General features: G+C 30.6%; 1 protein-coding gene and 1 long non-coding RNA gene across 2 annotated transcripts in view; both read right to left on the bottom strand.

Moving 5' to 3' along the window:
- The window catches only part of LOC139503472 (uncharacterized), a 97593-nt gene that overhangs the window by 57865 nt on the left and 19422 nt on the right, over window positions 1-20306 (bottom strand). The window lies entirely within an intron of this gene.
- On the bottom strand, window positions 5809-9462 carry LOC139503482 (uncharacterized). The gene is made up of 3 exons (XR_011659111.1): window positions 9379-9462; window positions 7944-8037; window positions 5809-5941 (listed from the first exon to the last, which is right to left on the bottom strand). It is a non-coding gene; the product is annotated as an uncharacterized lncRNA (long non-coding RNA).

The raw sequence follows: 20306 nt of genomic DNA, 5'->3' as shown, positions 1-20306 counted from the left end.
AGGACAATAGCACTTGGTATTATAATATTTTGCAATATCTGTAATAGTGTTTTTTCATGTAATACATGTACTTATCTTGCTCCTACCTTTGCTGTATGCTTCTTGTGTGCTCTATGTTGTAAAATAAAATATTATATTCATCCAATTCTTGTTCATTCTTGTAGTTTGTTTTTTTAGTAAAAGTTAAAGTTCAATGATAAGTTAATACTGATATTAAAAATCTTTCAAATTAAAAAGGGATGATGAGATCATCGAGCCCGAAGTCGACTGGATGTTAATATCAATATTAACTAATCACTGAACTTTAATTGACTTTTAAAACATAAATGAAAAATCCGTCAAATATTACTTTAACATAGTTCACATTATTTTAGAAGACTGCTTGTAACGTTTTACAATATATTTTTTTTCAGAAATGGTAGACATTTTAGTATGTTATTAAATTGAGAATGGAAATGGGGAATGTGTCAAAGAGACAATAACCCGACCAAAGAACAGACAACAGCATAAGGTCACCAACAGGTCTTCAAGATCGTCCTTTATATTTGTATATATTTGAACATCGGTACTTTGTGTCTGCTGTGTATGTTTTCATGGGTCAATTCCTTACCAACTGATAAGGGTATATCCTTTTGTGAAATTGTCCTTGATTGAGGGAAAACAATGAGTGATCATCAACATATTTAACAAAGCCACGTTATAAATAACCTTTTTCTAGTCAGGAACCTGTTATCATTGGTTGCCTTTGATATCTGTCTGTTATATTTGCTTGTCGTTCATTGTCATATCGTTAGTATTTCTGTGTATTTGTTGAAAGCCGTTATGTGACCTACACATTTGACCTCGAGCTGATATGTGTCTTATTGGCGAGCCTGCCACATCTTGATAATATTCTGCGTGTCTTTTTATTATGATAAGAACCTATTATCCTGTAATAGTCGATGGTTAATATTTGTTGAGTGCTTTGTTGTACACTGTAAGATCACTTATTTGTTAGCTACCAATTTTCGTGGTTTATTAGATAGCTTTATTCACGAATTTAAGTGTGCAATGATATATAACAAAAGAGAGGCGAATGATACCAGAGGGAGTCAAACTCATAGATCAAAATAAACTGACAACGCCATGGCTAAAAATGAAAAAGAACAAAACAGATAAATCATAGTACACATGACACAACATAGAAAACTCAAGACTAATGAGCACAAACACCACCAACAACTGGGGGTGATCTCATGTGCTCCGGAATGGTAGGCAGATCCTGATCTAAATGTGACATCGTGTTGCTCATGTTGCTACAAACCCGGTAAATAATCTAATTCGGTAGGTCACATTCATGAAAAAGGGAGGGATTGTGATTACGACGTAAGGAACATATCCGATATCATCTATCAAACGTTTATTCAATAACGGTCAACCAACTCGTAATGGAGTCCGTAAAATTTATGAAGGGATGATTTCAACTTCATAATTTTTTTCGGTTCATTTCGGTCCGTTTTGTTGTTTGTCCGATCACATCGCTTTATATTCGAATTAAACTGTGCATATGGTTTTTAAGGTTACATTTGAACGTCGAACAACAATGTCATCTCTGAAATTATTTACTGCCTATATTTCTCTTTATAAATGATTACTAGTAATAGTTTAAGTATCTCGTGTTCTCTTCTTGTATTTAATCTGTTTCCCTAAGTTTTAGTTTGTTACCCCGATTTTGTTTTTTGTCCATAGATTTACGAGATTTGAACAGCGGTATCATACTGTTGCCTTTATTTATAACTCTGATAAATATACTGTAAGGTATCAAGCATTTTTACCATAACTATCGGATGTTCTTCCAGGTTTTTTCTCACTTATCTGGAAAACGTAAAAGAGGGACGAAAGATACCAGAGGGACAGTCAAACTCATAAATCGAAATAAACTGACAACGCCATGGCTAAAAACATGGAGAAACCGTATTCTAAAAATAGGTCCAGAAATTGTTATTCTTCATTTTTTGCGCGTGATGGACAGAACAGCATACATTTAAAACCACAATTTTAATTCTATACCACTGAATTAGTTCTGAAAGCATTAAGATGTTATATGTATCGAGACTATGGTAGACAAGAGTACCAGTGATTTTAATTAAATTGCCATTTTGGTCAACTAATCCATATTGGACAGATAAAGACTTCTAGTCATTAATCATCAATTTTGAAAAATGAAGACAGATACAAAGTAAGGGCGAGAGAAAAGTGCTTCAGAGGCAACAAATGTATAACGTGTTATTAATAATAATGTTTTAAAATAGAGGTATGAACCGAATGAAATTAAAATTAACTACATGTATTTCTTATTTAAATGTAGATTATTATTGTATTTGCAGATGTGCATTAAAGGAAGATGTGAATTGCTGTAACATTTAAATGTAAAATGTAAAACTAGACTGAAAAATAACCTTAAAAACTGATACAGACAAGAATGTCGAAAAGGATGTTAGCAAATGGAAGCAGATGAACGGCCTTTACAAAAAAATAAAACAAAAATGCATCAAATAGTGTAAGCTTATCAAAGTCATGTGTCAGCAACATCAAAAAGAAAACAATGGTAGACAACACCAAAAACAAAACAATGGAAAACAACACCAAAAACAAAACAATTGTAAACAACACCAAAAAAAAACCAAGGGTAGACAACACCAAAAAGAAAACAATGGTAAACAACACCAAAAAGAAAACAATGGTAGACAACACCAAAAACAAAATAATGGTAAACAACACCAAAAAGAAAACAATGGTAAACAACACAAAAAAGAAAACAATGGTAAACAACAAAGAAAACAATGGTAAACAACATCAAAAAGAAAACAATGGTAAACAACACCAAAAAGAAAACAATGGTAAACAACATCAAAAAGAAAACAATGGTAAACAACACCAAAAAGAAAACAATAGTAAACAACATCAAAACGAAAACAATGGTAGACAACATCAAAAAGAAAACAATGGTAAACAACACCAAAAAGAAAACAATGGTAAACAACATCAAAAAGAAAACAATGGTAAACAACATCAAAAAGAAAACAATGGTAAACAACACCAAAAAGAAAACAATGGTAAACAACATCAAAAAGAAAACAATGGTAAACAACACCAAAAAGAAAACAATGGTAAACAACACAAAAAAGAAAACAATGGTAAACAACAAAGAAAACAATGGTAAACAACATCAAAAAGAAAATAATGGTAAACAACACCAAAAAGAAAACAATGGTAAACAACACCAAAAAGAAAACAATGGTAAACAACATCAAAAAGAAAACAATGGTAAACAACACCAAAAAGAAAACAATGGTAAACAACATCAATCAAAACGAAAACAATGGTAAACAACATCAAAACGAAAACAATGGTAAACAACACCAAAAAGAAAACAATGGTAAACAACATCAAAAAGAAAACAATGGTAAACAACACCAAAAAGAAAAAAATGGTAAACAACATCAATAAGAAAAGCACAAGATTATAGGCTTTGTAGCTATTAGATAAAATTGATAAATACTCAAAAGAAGTATTTTGCTGTTTCATCTTCCTGTGATCCCGTTCTTTCCACATCTTCAGTCATTTAAATGCTTTGTAACATTCACGGGAATCGCTTCCTGAGCTGTTAACTTCAGATTATCTTCGATGGTTTCTAACATGTCTAAAATATTATGTTTGTACAGAGTCATTGCGTCGTTTACTTTAACAATTGGTTTAACATTCTCACTGTGAATGCATATACTATTTAAGGCCTCAATGTGTTTACTTTGAAGCCGGATATCGTGTTCAAACTTACGGATCCGATTATTCTGTTTCTGTTTAAGGATCCGATTATCACATTCAAATTTACGGATCTGATTATTCTGTTCCTGTTTAAGGATCCGATTATCACTTTCCAATTCTGTTCCTGTTCTCGAATCGCATTATTCTTTTCCAATTTACTAATCAACATGTCGTGTTCCAAATTACTATTCAATTTATCCTGTTCTAAGTCACGAATTCGGATGTCTTGTTTAGTTTGGTATTCCTTAATTTCTTCAAACTGATGCTTCATTCCATTATGCACAATACTCAATGATTTTTGCTCTGTGATTTCCTTAGAAGTCGATAAAAGACTGTTGCATAATAATAGAAAACAATTTACAAAGAGCTTAATCATTTTACTTTTACTTTAACTCGATACCGTTTCAAAACCAGACTTCTTATAGAATACTGTGTCGCAATCAAATGACAAGTGATTCTAGATTACACAGAAAGTTTAATAAGTTTATCAATGTGGCCTCATATAAATACAGAGATATATTGAAGTGAAGAGAATGGTGTGAAATATTCAGATTTATTACAAATGTTTGGTAACTATTTGCACAATTATTATAGTAAACGATTCCATTCAGTATCAAATATGCATCAACAGACATCGACAACACAATTTTGAATTTGGATTAAAACATATTTTTTATTCTTTTTTATTTGTTTTATGTTACATTACCTATGTCGACTTTAATTATCGTGTGTTAGCATAGCATTTTAAAAAGTTTCTTTAAATGAAGACATGCGGATGTTACCTCAGAATATAAAATCCTTAAAAAAAATAGGATTCTAATTTTACATTATGTTAAATAAAATTAGAGGATAGCTATAGTACAACCTGCTAATGTTGTTATTAATGTCACTTCTATTAAGCGAAAACCTTGTTTGAATGGTCATTATTTACTTTATTTTTAACATTAATTCAAAGGTCCCCTCTATCAAAAACTCTTTTTTGTCGATCTCGAAGGTGACTTAAATGTACATATTTGATTGTATTCTAATCATTATGAAATTCTAGTTTGAGTTCAACTATGCTAACCTTGTGTTTGTTATTTTTGTTACATTTCCATTGCATCTATAAATACAATTAACTGATTTCACACCAGTGCTTTTACTTATACGGTTCTGTGTTTTATTTAATTGTACTGTCCGTTACTATAAATTGACAGATGCTGTGTCATTAAGTACAAGTTAGTAAAATGTTAAAACATTTTTTATATTTGTACTAAATTGATTTTTTTTAAAGTCAAAACATTACTGTACAATGCTGTAGTTGTTTTGTGCCTCTTGGTATATTTTTTAGTAAAGCCAATTGCTACTGATGTTTTTTGTTCGTTGTGCTGGTACGCCACTTTCCAAGGTTACAGGAGGGTTGATCGTTCACTAACTTGTTTAACCCCACAACACTATGTATGTGCCTCTCCCAAGTCAGGAGCCGGTCGTTGATTTGTTTTATTTTGTGCTGTTTTTTTCTTTTTTTAATCTATCGTTTATATATTTCAAAACAGATGTATAAAAATAGTTTTTGCGAGAAAAGCGTGCCGTTTTCTCACATTTGCGATATAAAAGCGTATAAACCAAAAATGTTTTCAAAATTGTTATAGCATCTTTGATATTGTAGAAATTGTACAGTTGTTTATTTACAATTAAGTTTAGTCTAAAATGTAGTCATCAATGACCTTAAACACTGAAGAGACATGTCTTGTCGAAATGCGCATCTGGTGCAGGAACAATTGGTACCGTTAATGTTATTATAAAACAACGTAACAGCTAAAAGACGGAACGAACCTGGGACTAGTATAATTGTCCCGCAGCAACCTTAAAAACAATAACAAAGAAGGAAAAAGTTATTAATAAGAATGGGTTTATTACTTTCATTTCTCACAAATGTAGCCATGAAGGTAATGAATACAGGATCCGTCGTGAATGCTGTGTTTATCTCCGGAATAAAACAACATGCAGTCTTGTGAATTAGAATTACTTCCGTCTGGTTGACCAGAACCAAAAGCTTTGTACTTCATTTTGATCATTTTACCGTATCTTATCCATTTCCAGTCTCCACCAGGGACATATCTGTTTATGTTCCGCCCTCCGATATAGAAGCTTATCCCTTGAAGGTAAAATCAACATATCAATTAAAAACTTTAAAATTCTTACTTTGTTATGTAGTTAAAAAACATAAACATAAATAAAAGTCACTTGCAGTCTTAAATAATAGTTTACTTTACGCTGATTATAAAAAAATATAGTTTATATATACTTTTGTTTTTACATGGGGAGAAAAGTTGCTCCTTCCGGTTTAAAAAAGGTTACTTTTGGTGAAAAATACTCACATTAAAAGTGTTCGGTTAAACATTGACAGTTTCAAAAGCGCAATAATTTTACGACATCACATGCAAACAATCTAAGCGAAATCTTGCAAAACAACTATTCACCGCAAGACAAAAATGTGGCAGAAGAAGAAAAAATAATAATCTGAACAAAATCAATAGGTTTATCCACAGAATAGAGTAAAGACTTAATTATCGGTTATGCTATTTAGTATCCCTAAATACCATTGAAGGTAATTATTAGCTGAAGGATGAACAACAAACCTTATTGTATTTATTGTTTCAAGTTTAAAAATGTAATCTCCATCACATATTTCATATCTTATCACAGGGGCTCGGGAAATCTTATTTTATAGCGATTTGTAGTCTCTATTTATTATAGTCCGAACACTAAAAACATTTGTCACGAACAAATTTATTAGTATAACTACTGGTCTACAGGGAATAAACGACATTGATTATAGAACAGCATTTACAATCTAAAATTAAATAGTCTGTGTGTTCTATAGACTTCTCTGTAATCCCGATGTTTTGGCCTAGCAAAAAAGAATTGGAAAAGTCACAGAAATTTCACAAAAAGTGTCAATGACTTGATGTGCTTGGCAGAGATGGTTTTATAGGATGCATAATTGAAGGCTTGAACTAATAACAATGTAGGAAATGATAGAATACTGGAAATTATTCTTCACTTTGATATTTAAACTGTTCATTGTCGCGCAATTCTATGTGACCACTACGTACGAAACGATAAATATAGTCGTTTCACTACCCTATGTGATTCGCTCCTTATTTCGAAATGCACATGATAAAGCTTAACTAATGCCTTAGAAGTTTAAACTGTTAAAAAAAAGGTACGAAATGCCTCGCAGTATCATAAAAAAAAATACGTAACATTGTTGATAGGTTTTTGAATACCAATACTGTTATTTATTCATTTTACTCCGGAATAGATATTCTCTCCTGTTCGGAACATGTTACCATTTCTGTATCTCGTTGTTGCAAATAGAATCGTCGCTACTAGATAAGGCAACCAATCATAACCGATATTTATTAAGTTAAAATTTCGAGAAGGCGTAAATATCGAATAAAGCGAATAGGTTCGTACCACGATAGGATTAAAATACTACAATTACTTCTATCATTTTATATTCAGTGTGTACATGTTTATTAACTATTACTTTACAATTTGTACCATCCTTTTTCCAATCTAAAAACATTTTATAAGTGTTAAATATTAATTTACCAACAATGGATGGGTGTTGCCAATGAAAAGAACAGAAGACACATATTTCGTTCTTAAAATAATATTTCCCAAACACCATTGGACGAGCAAAGAAAAGAGAAATGAAAAGAAAGCTAAAATGCTCATTGAAATACATGACAAAGAAATGGAAATAATAACAAATAATTATCAAAATCTAGCTTATTTGTAAAGTTGGAGATTGGACGAATCGTGGAAAGGGGGGGGGGGTGGATTTGAGAGTTCATATAAAAGGGAGAATGATGTAGACTGGCACTGAAAGGAAATGCGTTCGAAGCCGGAAATTGAGTTTTTTAAGAAGATTTAATTCATTAACATGAGTTTGACTTAAAATTGTGCAAAATAGATGTTAGGCTAAACTCGTTTATGCAAGGAAAGTACAATTGAATGTTCTGGTCTGTTACCAGATAAAGAACAATTTTAAAGTATATGTTAGCCGCTTTAAAGGTGCTTTGGTCCTTTCTACTGGGACCGGGACAAATAATTAAACAAAAACATTAAAACTTTATTGTTTAATATACCTTTATGCATTTGTTGAAGTTCATATTTCATCAACATGGCCTCTTCAAGAGTCTCAAAATTTGCAAGGTATGCACCACGCCGTAAACACAATGCCTTTAAAAAAAGATTGTTAAGTTTTTAAATGTTAGAATTGATTAAACATATCTAAAAAAAATAAGTGTTAGTTACAGTCATATTCATAGTTACTTGTGATATATATTATTTTAAAATAAAAGACTTCCTGTATGTACTTTAAAACAAATCATAGCAAAGCATGTTATCGTAAACAAATGTGCAAAAATGCAAATACATAACATCGCAACAAATCATTGAAACCTTTTTATGTATTTTCTTATCTATCAGTTTAAATGATTGAATGAGTACTGTTGATTGATTGAATGCACAAGTACAAATATTGTATAAATAAATGGAACAATACAAAAATAACAGAGTTCTACATTTGGTCCTTATATATGTGTTTTTACTGCAAAATGTTAACTAAATAACTTAGTAACATAGTTATGAAGATGACTAAAAATTTCAATACTGGTTTCTATGATGAGTTTATTCACATCAAAGTAAGTAAACTGTTCGGTTGGAATCGTATTTTGACGATTGATTCGATCGGGTTTTATCGAGTGTGACCACGTTTTTTTTCTCTTGAATTAATATGATAAAAATTGTAAACAAATATACCTTTTTACTTGGAATACTAATTATTTGAAATAAATGGTTAAACTAAATATACAAGATCTTACTTGGTACATTAGTATTTGTGATGTAAAATATCATCATCCCAACAATATTCTGTGTCGTAAACGTTTAACTTTAAATTTTTACTTTATTTCTATGTTATGTCCATGTTGTGGTTTGAAAGCGTCATATTGAAAATTGAGTATGCAACATATTTTGTGAACTTTGCCCCTGTAGAAAATTCTTAACCGAAATGAGTTATTTTTTTCTGAAAGAAAAACAAATATTAAGCTATTAAAAATTCCAACAGAAGTTCTGTCTTGAGAAAAAAATGTCAATTTAATGCCCAACCTACGGCACTATATTTTCTGGTCTGTGCGTTCGTTCGTCCGTCCGTTCGTCGTCCGTCTGTCCCGCTTCATCTTAAACTTTTTGGTCAAGGCATATTTTGATGAATTTGAATTCCAATCAACTTGAAACTTAGTACAAATGTTCCCTATGATATGATCATTCTTTTTTAGATGCTTAATTAAATTTTGGACCCCAATTTAAAAAAAGATAGTGCGAGTGGGACATCCGTGTATAATGGACACATTCTTGTTATATAATTTTTAGGTTTAAGACTAAAATATTTCAAATACTTTCAAAATTGTGTTTTATGTCTTTCTCCAGCGTAACATGCATAAAGCTGTGATACTGCGGATTAAAGATGCAATCGCCATGAAAATAACTGTTTGACATAACATATTTAGAATAACTTACAAATGCTCTATCTGCTGTCGTTGTCTCCCTTGTTATAAAGTAACAACCATCCCCTATCTTCTTAAATGGGTATCTGCATTTTTCTGATAAAAACAAAATGATGAAGACAAGCTTTAAATTGATTTGATTTTATCAACATAAAACAACATACCATTTCCGTAATCAATTCTTTCAAAATGAATTATCATGCTTACTGAAATTTCGATCGAGTCTATTCAAGCGTCTCTCAGGGTTTTGTTTTTAAATGTTATTATTTACTTATTTTTTTACCAGCTTTGTTTAATTCTTCATTGTGTTACATCAACTTGTTGATATGCTAAAGTCATGTCTTATCTTTGTATTGTAAAGTGAGACGCGAATAAGGCAGAAGTAATTTGAAAGACAACGTCTTCGTGTGTGTGCATGTGTAGGACGGAGGCTGTCACAGATCTTACATTTTCTTCCTGAATTCGAGCAATTATGTGTGCTTGAAAAATTCAGAATCATATAGTTTAACAAACACAAGTCCATCCCTATCCACAACCAAAACTACACACATACAGTAAATGGCTCATACATTAACATATAGTCATTTAACAAGAAATATATTCTATTCGTTAAAGAGTAAATTTTGTTTAATCTAGCATGTTTTAGCAGCAATATTTGTGGGGGATAAAAGGATTAATATCATCAACAACATACATGTACATAGAGTAGAACAAAAAACAAAACTCACACAACATTTTAAATGCAACGTTTAAACTATCACTAGTAACCCGAAATTAACTTAATCGAACAAAAACGCATTAAAGCTATTTAAATGATATTAATCGTCATTTGATAAAGATTGACAAAAATTGAAAATCCTGTTTAATTTATTTCAATGCAAATCATATCATTTTAATGTCAGTCAAATAGATTCGTTTGCAGTCGTTCAATTTAATTCAAGTTGGTGGTAAGTTACGTCAAACAAATAGGCCACGCCCCCGTTAAACTATTTCAAGCTGGTATTAATTCGTTTTAAACCGTGTCGAGACCCGAGGTTTGTACATGTAAATCACTCAAGCAAAACCACATCGATGTATCTATCGTTTATTTGTTTCAAACTTTATTGGCTTAAGTTAAATGCATGTATTCTTAGTAAAGTCATAATTTAAACAAATGAATGAACAATACACGTGACATATATAAGGGATTTAAATAAAACCAAACATTGAAATATTGATGCACGGTTTAAAAAATGCAAAACTTGTTGATCTGTTAAAAATAAAATAGTTAGATGTTTAACATATTTTTAATTTGCCCAAATGCAGTAGATCTTTATCTCACATATTCGTTTCAAAACTTGCTGAGTGCTATGAAAAATCGTGTCATGTAAGTAACGTATGGTTCATTGCAATGACTTACGAAAATTTATGTATTCCTGTAAATTTTCGTTGTCTTTTTGTTTTAATATAGTGTACTCGTACAATAGATATAGACACGCAAATTAAAGTTACTGTTACTTACAACAATTATTTATTTTTTACATAGTGTATAACGTAAATCGATGTATCTTCTATTTTCGGTCAACAACAAATATTCCCTACCTGTATATTGATATATGAAATAGCTTGTAATAAAAAAAAACATGTTGTGTTAAATAATTAAATTAATGAAGATAATGCTGACATTTTTTGAATTTAATAAACAGTTAAGTCTTGCTCAAAATTGTAAATGAAGTAACAGCTAAATGAACTTTTAAAACTGTGTCAAATTGTAATACCGGTCACTGACGCGAAACGGGCGTTAATTGTGGAAAAGCAGCAAATACGAAATTGTGAATTGTGGTTTCGATCCTGAAAGGGAATATTGTGCTGTCACGTACAAAAAGTCTTGCTATAAATGAATATGTATTCTGTTTGTATGAGATAAATTTTAGTCTGCGATAACGATGGGTAGGTTGATTTAAGTTTAACGACCTTGCCTTGCTCTAAGTCGGCATTCTCTTACTTCTTTTAATGTATTTAAAAAAACAACGTATATTAACGTTTCGAGCATTTAATATAAAATCTACCTACCAATTTAAAAAAAAACAAGAATGGACAAGAAACAATTATGCATTGTTGCTCTGATATAATTTAATTAACTTATTGTCGTACAAATAAGATATTTCATCTAGGTGCTCTCGTTGAAGTTCGCGTTACATATTAAAATTAATTTCATTGGTCGGAACGTTTGCAAACTTTTCAATTCAGGTGTTCTCATCGAGGTCCGCGTTCATATTTCAATTCAATATACATTATGATTTCCAATATGGTAAAAAAAAACGTAAATTTAAGCTCTACGATGTCCGAGTTTGTAACAGTACACCTAACAAAATATATGTTCCTGATTCAATTTATTCCTCGAGAAAATAAGTTTGATTTATCCATTTAAATCAATAATTGATCAACTTGAACTTTGAAAAATTTACATTAATATATCTTTTCGCATCCTTTAATCTAAGGTAATTAAATCCAAAAAAAATAAATAAAATTAATTGTAATTCTTTATTTCTTATAAAACCACGTTAATGGTACAAAGAAAGATATTTTTACATATAATAACATACAGATTTTGCGCATGACAAGTTTGTACAAAACGAGCAACAAGAATGAGAGATTGGTGATCAACCTGGAGAACATAATTAATCACCGCCGTCATTTATTAGATTTAATTTTGGTCAACATAATCTGTACGATAATTTACGTTTGAAGTTGGATTCATAACAAACTGCACATATATATATATATTATAGTTAATTGCTATTAATAAGTTTTGCAATATGCATTGCGTTTAAATGCAATTTCAGTATTTAGTTCTATTTTATTCTTTAATCAATCCTAATTCTATCTTACTTTTGAGATATAGTTTTTCATATGTGACGTAATTTTTCTGCTGTTTCAGAAATTTCATATATTCAAATGTGACGTAATTTTTAATGCCTTTTCACCATCGTATGTGACGTAATTTTTAATTCCATTTCACCATCGTATGTGACGTCATTTTCATAATTTACTGCGTTGAGGCCTGGACTGAGTCGGGTGTGTCTATTCTGTGTTGGTCATTCATAATGTATTCGTGTTTGTTTTATGTAATGAGTTAATACTTCAGTTTCATTATGTATATCTGTTATATTTATTTGATAAAATTTACTGTTTGCAATAGCATTAATTGTTCTAAATAATAAGGATGTTCTTATCCCAAGCATAAAAACTTAGCCGTATTTGACACAATTTTTTATGAGTTTGAACAGCGGTATACTACTGTTGCCTTTATTCCATATATATATAATTCAAATTAATTTGCACAAATTTTTCAAAACACAATATATTTTTAAATAAATAAAGTGCCGAATTTCAAAACATTTACTCGGCTTACATAGTAAGGTTCAAGGAAGTTTTTCTACTTTCTGTTAGAGCTTTGCAGTTTAGAATATAGCCTGAAATACATCACCTATCTCTTGAGAGTTACAAAGTACACAGTACCTTTCCTGTCTCATAATTCTACGCCATCTACCGGTTTCCATAGGTAAACGATGATTTCCAGTTCTAAACCTACATAACGTTATTTTATCTTTATATCGTAATAAGTCTAAATATTCCTCAACTTAATTCAAAGTTTTCTTTAAACAGTTTTTAGCATAATGCTTTTGGAGAATTTTCCATTTCTTATTTCCAAGTCTGCTGATATTGGTAAAACAAATTTCTGTTTAATGCTCAACTTTAACCATTTTGGATTAAAACTATAGTTACTCTGATTTAACCAAATATTTGAAAATCCATATTTATTCAAGATATTTTTTATACAAATCAACCATCCGAAAGTAAATCCACCATCTACGTTGAGTTTATAAATATATCTATACAGAATATTTGTCAATTTACTATCGGAACTGTTTACAATGTAAGACCAAAAAGATTTCATACGGTGTTCTACATATACTGACATAGGATAAGCGCCTAGCTCTCCATATACCATAAAGTTTGGGGTTGATTTTTTCAAGTTTATGAAAAGTTTACAAAACTTCAAAAGCACTTTCTTTTGCATCAATAAAACTAAATCTCCAAGTTTCACAGCCATATAGCAATATAAGCCTTACAATCTTATCAAAAAGATCGTACTGACATTTAATTAGATTAACTAAAATAATTGCTTCGATATTTTTATTAATCAATCGATAAATTGAAGGACTGAATGGAATAAAACAGAAAGAAAGAAACTCACAGACAACTAAAATATTTTTTAACGCCATTATCACTATCATACAGGTATACTTGTGAGGAGACTGTACAGTGGCAGGTCCAGTTATTGTTCTGTAGATAAGAACTCACGTTTGTTTGACGAAATTATTTTTTCAATTGGGACAAATGGTTTGAACCCCCTCTTTTTTGTGGCCAGTGGTTGTCGTTGTGTATATTTTTTTATAAGTGTTGTACATCAATCAGGCCGATAGTTTTCTCGTTTGAATTGTTTGAATTCCTATTTGTAATTTTGGGAAATTTTATAAATGTTTATGCGGTTTGGGTTTTTCTCGTTGTTGAAGGCTGTACGGTGATCTAAGTTATTGGCAAGTATATCACATCTTCTTTTATTTATTCGTTAAATGATGTAGATCTTCATCAAGCCTAAAAAAATAAATGATTTTGAAAATGCACTTATTGATAGCTATATAGTTACGACTTTTGATTCTAAAGTTTTAAAAAATTATGTTTATCTAACATATAATTATTATCAGCGTAGACATATACACACTAAGTCTAAACTTGTTTAAAAACAGACACCTATGATATGTATATGTAATAGTGTTTGTTCATTTAAAAAGACCTGTGAATATCTACCAATACTGTTGCCGGCTTTAGAGATCGGCTAACACAAATTCAAACCAAAACATGTACATAAAATGCATATTTTTAATCACAATCTGCATATAGAAACACTGAAATTATTATTACAAATCTTTTGCGAATTTGATTCAATCTATGTCAATCACGTATGTACAGCAACACGTATTATTCCATATTTGACCTTACTTGAACTGAAAGAAAAAGAAGCAGTGTGGAATTCCCTACTACTACTACTAAATAGAGTTTAATGGCGACTACCCTTGCGGGTATTGTGCCAGATTACCTTATAAAAAACATTTCAAGTAAATGTTTTAAAATTATCATTATTTAGGTGATAGCTTATAGAGAATAAAGAATAAAATTGTTTATTATAGTGTCACATATTGATTGAAACAAGTCATTCACACAATATTCATATACATACAAATAACAATCAATATCCAGCCAAAAAATGACTTATGAGACACTGATCCTTAAAACCAAAATATATACAAAAATATACTATTTAAACTTGTAAATAATCTCATAAAAGTTATATCAAAATGGAACAAGTAGCTTAAAATATAAATAATTCTTAGTTTAAAAAAGATATGTATTAACCATGAAATATGAAATACTATAAAATTGGGTAAAAATCTTATAAATAAATGCATTAAAAATTGATTAATCGAAAATATTACTGTAAAAATAATTTTCTACGCAAATAAAATGTATGTAAACATTTGCAAAAATAATACTGGATATTGGTACAATTCATAATTTCAATAGATTTTCTGTTTGTATTAAAATCTTCAAAGTCTTCAATAAGTTTTGAGCATTCATTAAAAAGATTGTATCGAAGATCGTCATATAATGAGCATTCCATTAGAAAGTGTTTTTCTGTTTCTATGCTGTTAGTTTATTATATTATATATTCATATTATAGAAATTTTGTGAGGTTTTTTTTCTTTTTTTTTCTTAAATTTAATTAATCTTTTTATCTAGATCTGAACTATAGTGTGTATTTTAATTATCTTGATTATCTTTTGGTTAATTTATAGTACTACGAAGAAAAATATATGTGAGCTTATTATTTCGTTATTTGTAACTTAGCCTTCTTAGTTTATAAATATTAAATGATTTGGTGGGTAGGTGTGTTTGTTTTTTAAACATGAAAACTGTAAGTATCATATACTTTTGGATAGACATATCTGACTTTTACAAATATGCAAATCGTAGGAGGGGTCTGACATATTCCCGTACATGGTATATACATTAATACAATTATACCGCGGCTCGTACGTCCTTGGTAAATTGTGATTCTCTGTATATTGAATTTGACTTAAAGATAGCACCCTCACTTATAAAAGATTCTTAAACCTACGTTCTCTGAGAAAAAAATATATGTATATTACTGTGTATGTATAAATAGTAAGAATGTATTGTTGTAACATATTTGTGTATAATAAATTGTAAGTGTTCATGTTTGCAGTTATGTACAGTATAGATGTATACCAGAGAGTGCTATCTGGGTACATGTAGTACTTGCTTTAGTGTACTGCTTTAAAAATAAAATCTTTCGTAAAAGTTTTATTGTATATTGTCAAATTCAACGGGGTTATGTTTCTTATCTTTAGAAATCATAAACTGATAAATGATACCCTCCAGGTTGCATTTCTGTAAATATTGACAATGCAATTTCCCATAGGAACTCCTTTTACGGCTAAAACTGTACCACTTTTACTATGAAGTTTTGAAAAAAATCTTATCCTAGAATTGAAAGTTCATATGCACCACAATTTTTTTCAAAGGTCAAAATATAGGGCTGTGCGGCATATTTTCAACGTTTATATGCCCTGAACTTCTCAGAGTTTAAACTTACACTAATTTTCTTAACTACCCCTACCTCGAATGAAAGGTTACCACAGATTTCAATGTAAACAATATGCACGTGTTTATTTACTGGTAACATTCCCAAGTTCTGTCTCTGCGATATGGAACACAGAGAGCATAACTGGGAACCAGTATGTAAACAAAATGAATTTTCTATGAATATTCAATTACTCCCCAAAAAGAGCCGTGTTTTGAGAAACAGCTGTATTTACAAAGTGCAACCTCCAGCTCTGTTACAACTATTAAAAATCCAATATTTAGAAATGAAAAAACTAAGAAAAAAAGGTAAATAATATATATCTACCGAATTATTTGTTTTTGGTGTCGCCCGTTTAGACTGGAGCTGTTTCCCTTGCACTGTAAAGAAATAAATTGTAGGTAAATACTTGCAGCCGTACCACGTGGCAACCATGTGCTGCAAGCAGACACGGCGAGGAGGCTGTAAACAAACATTTTTCAGTCTAAACGGATGATTTAGCAGCCGTGACTAAAAATGATAGACAATAATACTAATACAAGGTTAGTATTTACACGGTGTATTGTTTTTGGTCGTTGTAAAATGTGCTGGTTGGTTCTTAAAATCATCATATCACAAGGACCGGGGTTCTGGCAAGCCAGTGCCCTTAAAGAAAAGTATCCCACAGTAAGATAACTCATCTCGTCAGTCGACCCCATGTATAACCCTATCAATATTTTAACTACGGTGTCAATACATGTAGTTTCCCCATTGACAGCAGCTGAATCACATTCCTCATAGTGTGAGTTAGGTACATATATATATACATGCAGTTAATTCTTGTTGTGAGGTTTGTGTCCCCTATTTGATTTGGGATGGACCGACGAGAGAGTGATTGTGATTGATGATTTCAGGGAGATATGTCAGACTCCTGTGGCATGATATTTTACATATGATCACATGTATTTATAAGCAAATTTATATAAAAAAAATCAACTTAATGCTTATTAATTTAATTAATTTCATTTTCATTTCCTTACTTAGATTCTCTCCTATCAAGAGTTCATTTAACCAGTATTGTTGCCACATTTCTTTTTAGTAAATTTTTACATAAACATTTGATATCTTCTTTGTAAAGTGGTATACTAGTTATACTTGTCTCTATTGATAGAGCCTTTTTAGCTGCTGGGTATCCATTCTAAAATGATATTCAAACCTAATTTGGACAATTTACTATATATATATATTGAATGTCATAAATTATTTGTGTTTTAACTTTAAATATATTTCCTGTGATAGCTTTTAGTGCTGACAGTGAATCTACAAATATTACAGTATTTTCTGGTTGAAATTCTTCTAACCAATATAAAGATAAAAGTAGGGCTATTAATTCACACATAAATATTGATACATGGTTTTGTAATTTAAAACTTTTTTTTTACTTTGAGTTATGGTACTACAAAAGCACATGCATTTGTGTTGTTTTCTGGATCCTTAGATCAAACTGTATATATTTTAAAAAAATTACTATACTTTTTATCAATGAGGATATTTCCTTCACTTTTAATGAGGTGAGGACAATCCTTTTTTGTAATAATTTTTGTAAGTTCAGTTTGGACCTGTGGTTTTAGAACATGTCATGGTGGGGTAGGGAACTCTTTACATTTGTATACAGTATTAGTATCTACATTATATTTATTTGTAATATCATGTGCAGTAACACAATATGGTTTTTAATTTTCCTTATTTTTTTCCTTGTTAAAATCATAAATAGCATGGAATTCTCGCTATCTTTTTAAATCTTTATTCTCGGTTCGACGGTCTAAAGATGATAGTGTGTTTTCGATCTAGGTGTTCTCGTTGACGTCTGCATTCTTAATCCAAAGCATTTCATTGGTCAGTAGATTTACTGTCTTTCAATCCAAGGTGTTCTCATTGGGGTCCACGTTCATGTTTCAATCGTAAGTTTTCTACCCGAGTTAACAAAATAAAATTTGGGCTGTATATAATAGTGCCTCCTTATTAAAGGATTGGAATTTTATAAATTAAATTTATCTATTCATCCATATATATATATTTTTTATAAAAATACATTATTTCACCTTTTTTTATGACAACTTATAATTATCGGTAGAATTGTAGATATTGACACCTGTGTGTATGGATTAGTATGTATAGATTAACAGGTGAATTCTTCTGATCATCAAACAATTACAAATTAAATCTTTCTTTTTTTTTTTAAAGAATATGTACAAATAAATTTAATGTTTAGTGGCAATTAGTACCGATATGCATGTCTTTATAAAACAATTCTCGCATTACAATTTCTTGTATTTTTTTATATTTCGAAGCTATCCCTTTTGTGAATTTATATCAACAACAAACTTTTTTTTCATACAAGATATGTTTTTAGAACTAAATGTCGCATTTTGTTCTTATGTTGAAAAGAAACAAACAAATATTTTATTTTTAAAAATCTTGACACTGCCCCTCCCCCCTCCCCCCCCCCCCCCATTTTTCAACAAGAAAGAAAGATAGAAAGATTGGTTTGGCATTGTCTAGTATATAATTTTCAATTAAAACGCTTCTGGGTTTTTTTTATAACACAATCTGAAACATGTACACGTATATGCATCTATAAGTCCAAGCATATGCATACCGTGAGTAATGCACGTATGTATATACATGTAGGCATGAGTTTCTCGCTACATTGGAGTCCCATCGGAGTTCTTCGGCTTTTGTCTGCTCTATGGTCGGGTTATTGTCTCTTTGACACATTCTCATTTTCGTTCTCATTTTTTGTAAATAACGACGGTATCTTTTTTTTTCTGTTCCAAATACCATGTATACATGTACATACATGTATATGAGGCTATAAAAGGATCACCATTCATGTGTAAATAAATGGGGTTTACAGAAATAACGATGATAATGGGATAAACACTTTAAAATTCAGAATAAAGAGATGGAAAATATAAAGAATAGATTAAAAAATCTATGGTTGCTTAACGCCCAGTGACAAATAGTCCATGTATGTTTAGGACGAATAAAATAGGCATAATATAAAAGAATAGAGTGGAATGTTGATTTTTGTTTATGACATAGAACTATTGAAACTATTGTCTGACACCCCTCCCCTATAACCAACTACACTCGCATATATACATCTCTGAATTAAATATGTATTTGGCAAATTCATATTCTACTTTGATATTCTCAATCGTTTAAGTTTTGATAAATACCATTACAAATAACATATTTGTCTCACTTGCCTCAGTGAGGGTATTCCATGGTATGTCTAAACACCACGTAGGCCGGCTTGGTGCACTAAGCTCCAGGAAGTGCACTAAACCCGTGATGGACCAGTCAAATAAGCACCAAGGTCATTCAAGTTAAACTCTTCAATGTAAGACATCAGTCTATGGAAATATCACAAAAACGAGTGCCAGTTTGGTATTCTTTAAAGTTAGAGTTCAATTCTTCATGAAGAAACAACTATATTTTTTTTTTCTGTATTCAGTATAGCATCATATCTTCAAAAAATATTTTTTTCGCACAATGTCTTGATATCGGTGGACATGCATCATTGCGCAACCAGACATTTACAAATGACAATTAACACTAAGATTATAGCCATAAAGTAGAAAAATACATGAACAAAAGACAAATCCGCGTCATGGGGTACAGATAAGACACAAAAGTACTAACAAAAGACGATCAACATTAAAAACTAAAAGTAAATCAGAAGCATGCATGGATCACGCAAAACATGCAGGGGCGACACCGGACATTCGCCGTGAAAATAATTTGTTATGAGCAATGATAAAGACAAACTTTTTTTTAAATTTCCGACATGAGGCTGTTACGGCCCCAGCCAATGTTTTTAAGCATCACATATTTTACTTTCATTTTATTGTTAGCTTTCTGAAATAAATATTTACATATTATAGACTATATTTTTATATAATTTCTTTTTCTTTCAATTTCAGTTAAACACTTTCTGATTTGCTTCTTTATAAATTTAAAATGTCTGCCTCTTTTTCTTCATCTTTTTGAAACCCCGGTTTTGTATTACCACTGACCAGTTCAGTCAAGAAACAGCTGCTTCATGTTTGCATAAATGTGTTTGTAACCAATCTAACATGCTATTATTTCCTTATTTTTCATTCCGTGTCTAAAGTATAGGCTTGATCGGGGAGGAAATTTATTTTGTCTGTTGGTTGCTTAGCTAGCGTAAACAAATCGATTTACGT

Source organism: Mytilus edulis, chromosome 14 (genome assembly GCF_963676685.1).
Source record: "Mytilus edulis chromosome 14, xbMytEdul2.2, whole genome shotgun sequence".
Taxonomy (NCBI): Eukaryota; Metazoa; Mollusca; class Bivalvia; order Mytilida; family Mytilidae; genus Mytilus; species Mytilus edulis.
This window is presented reverse-complemented; position numbering and strand designations above follow the sequence as displayed.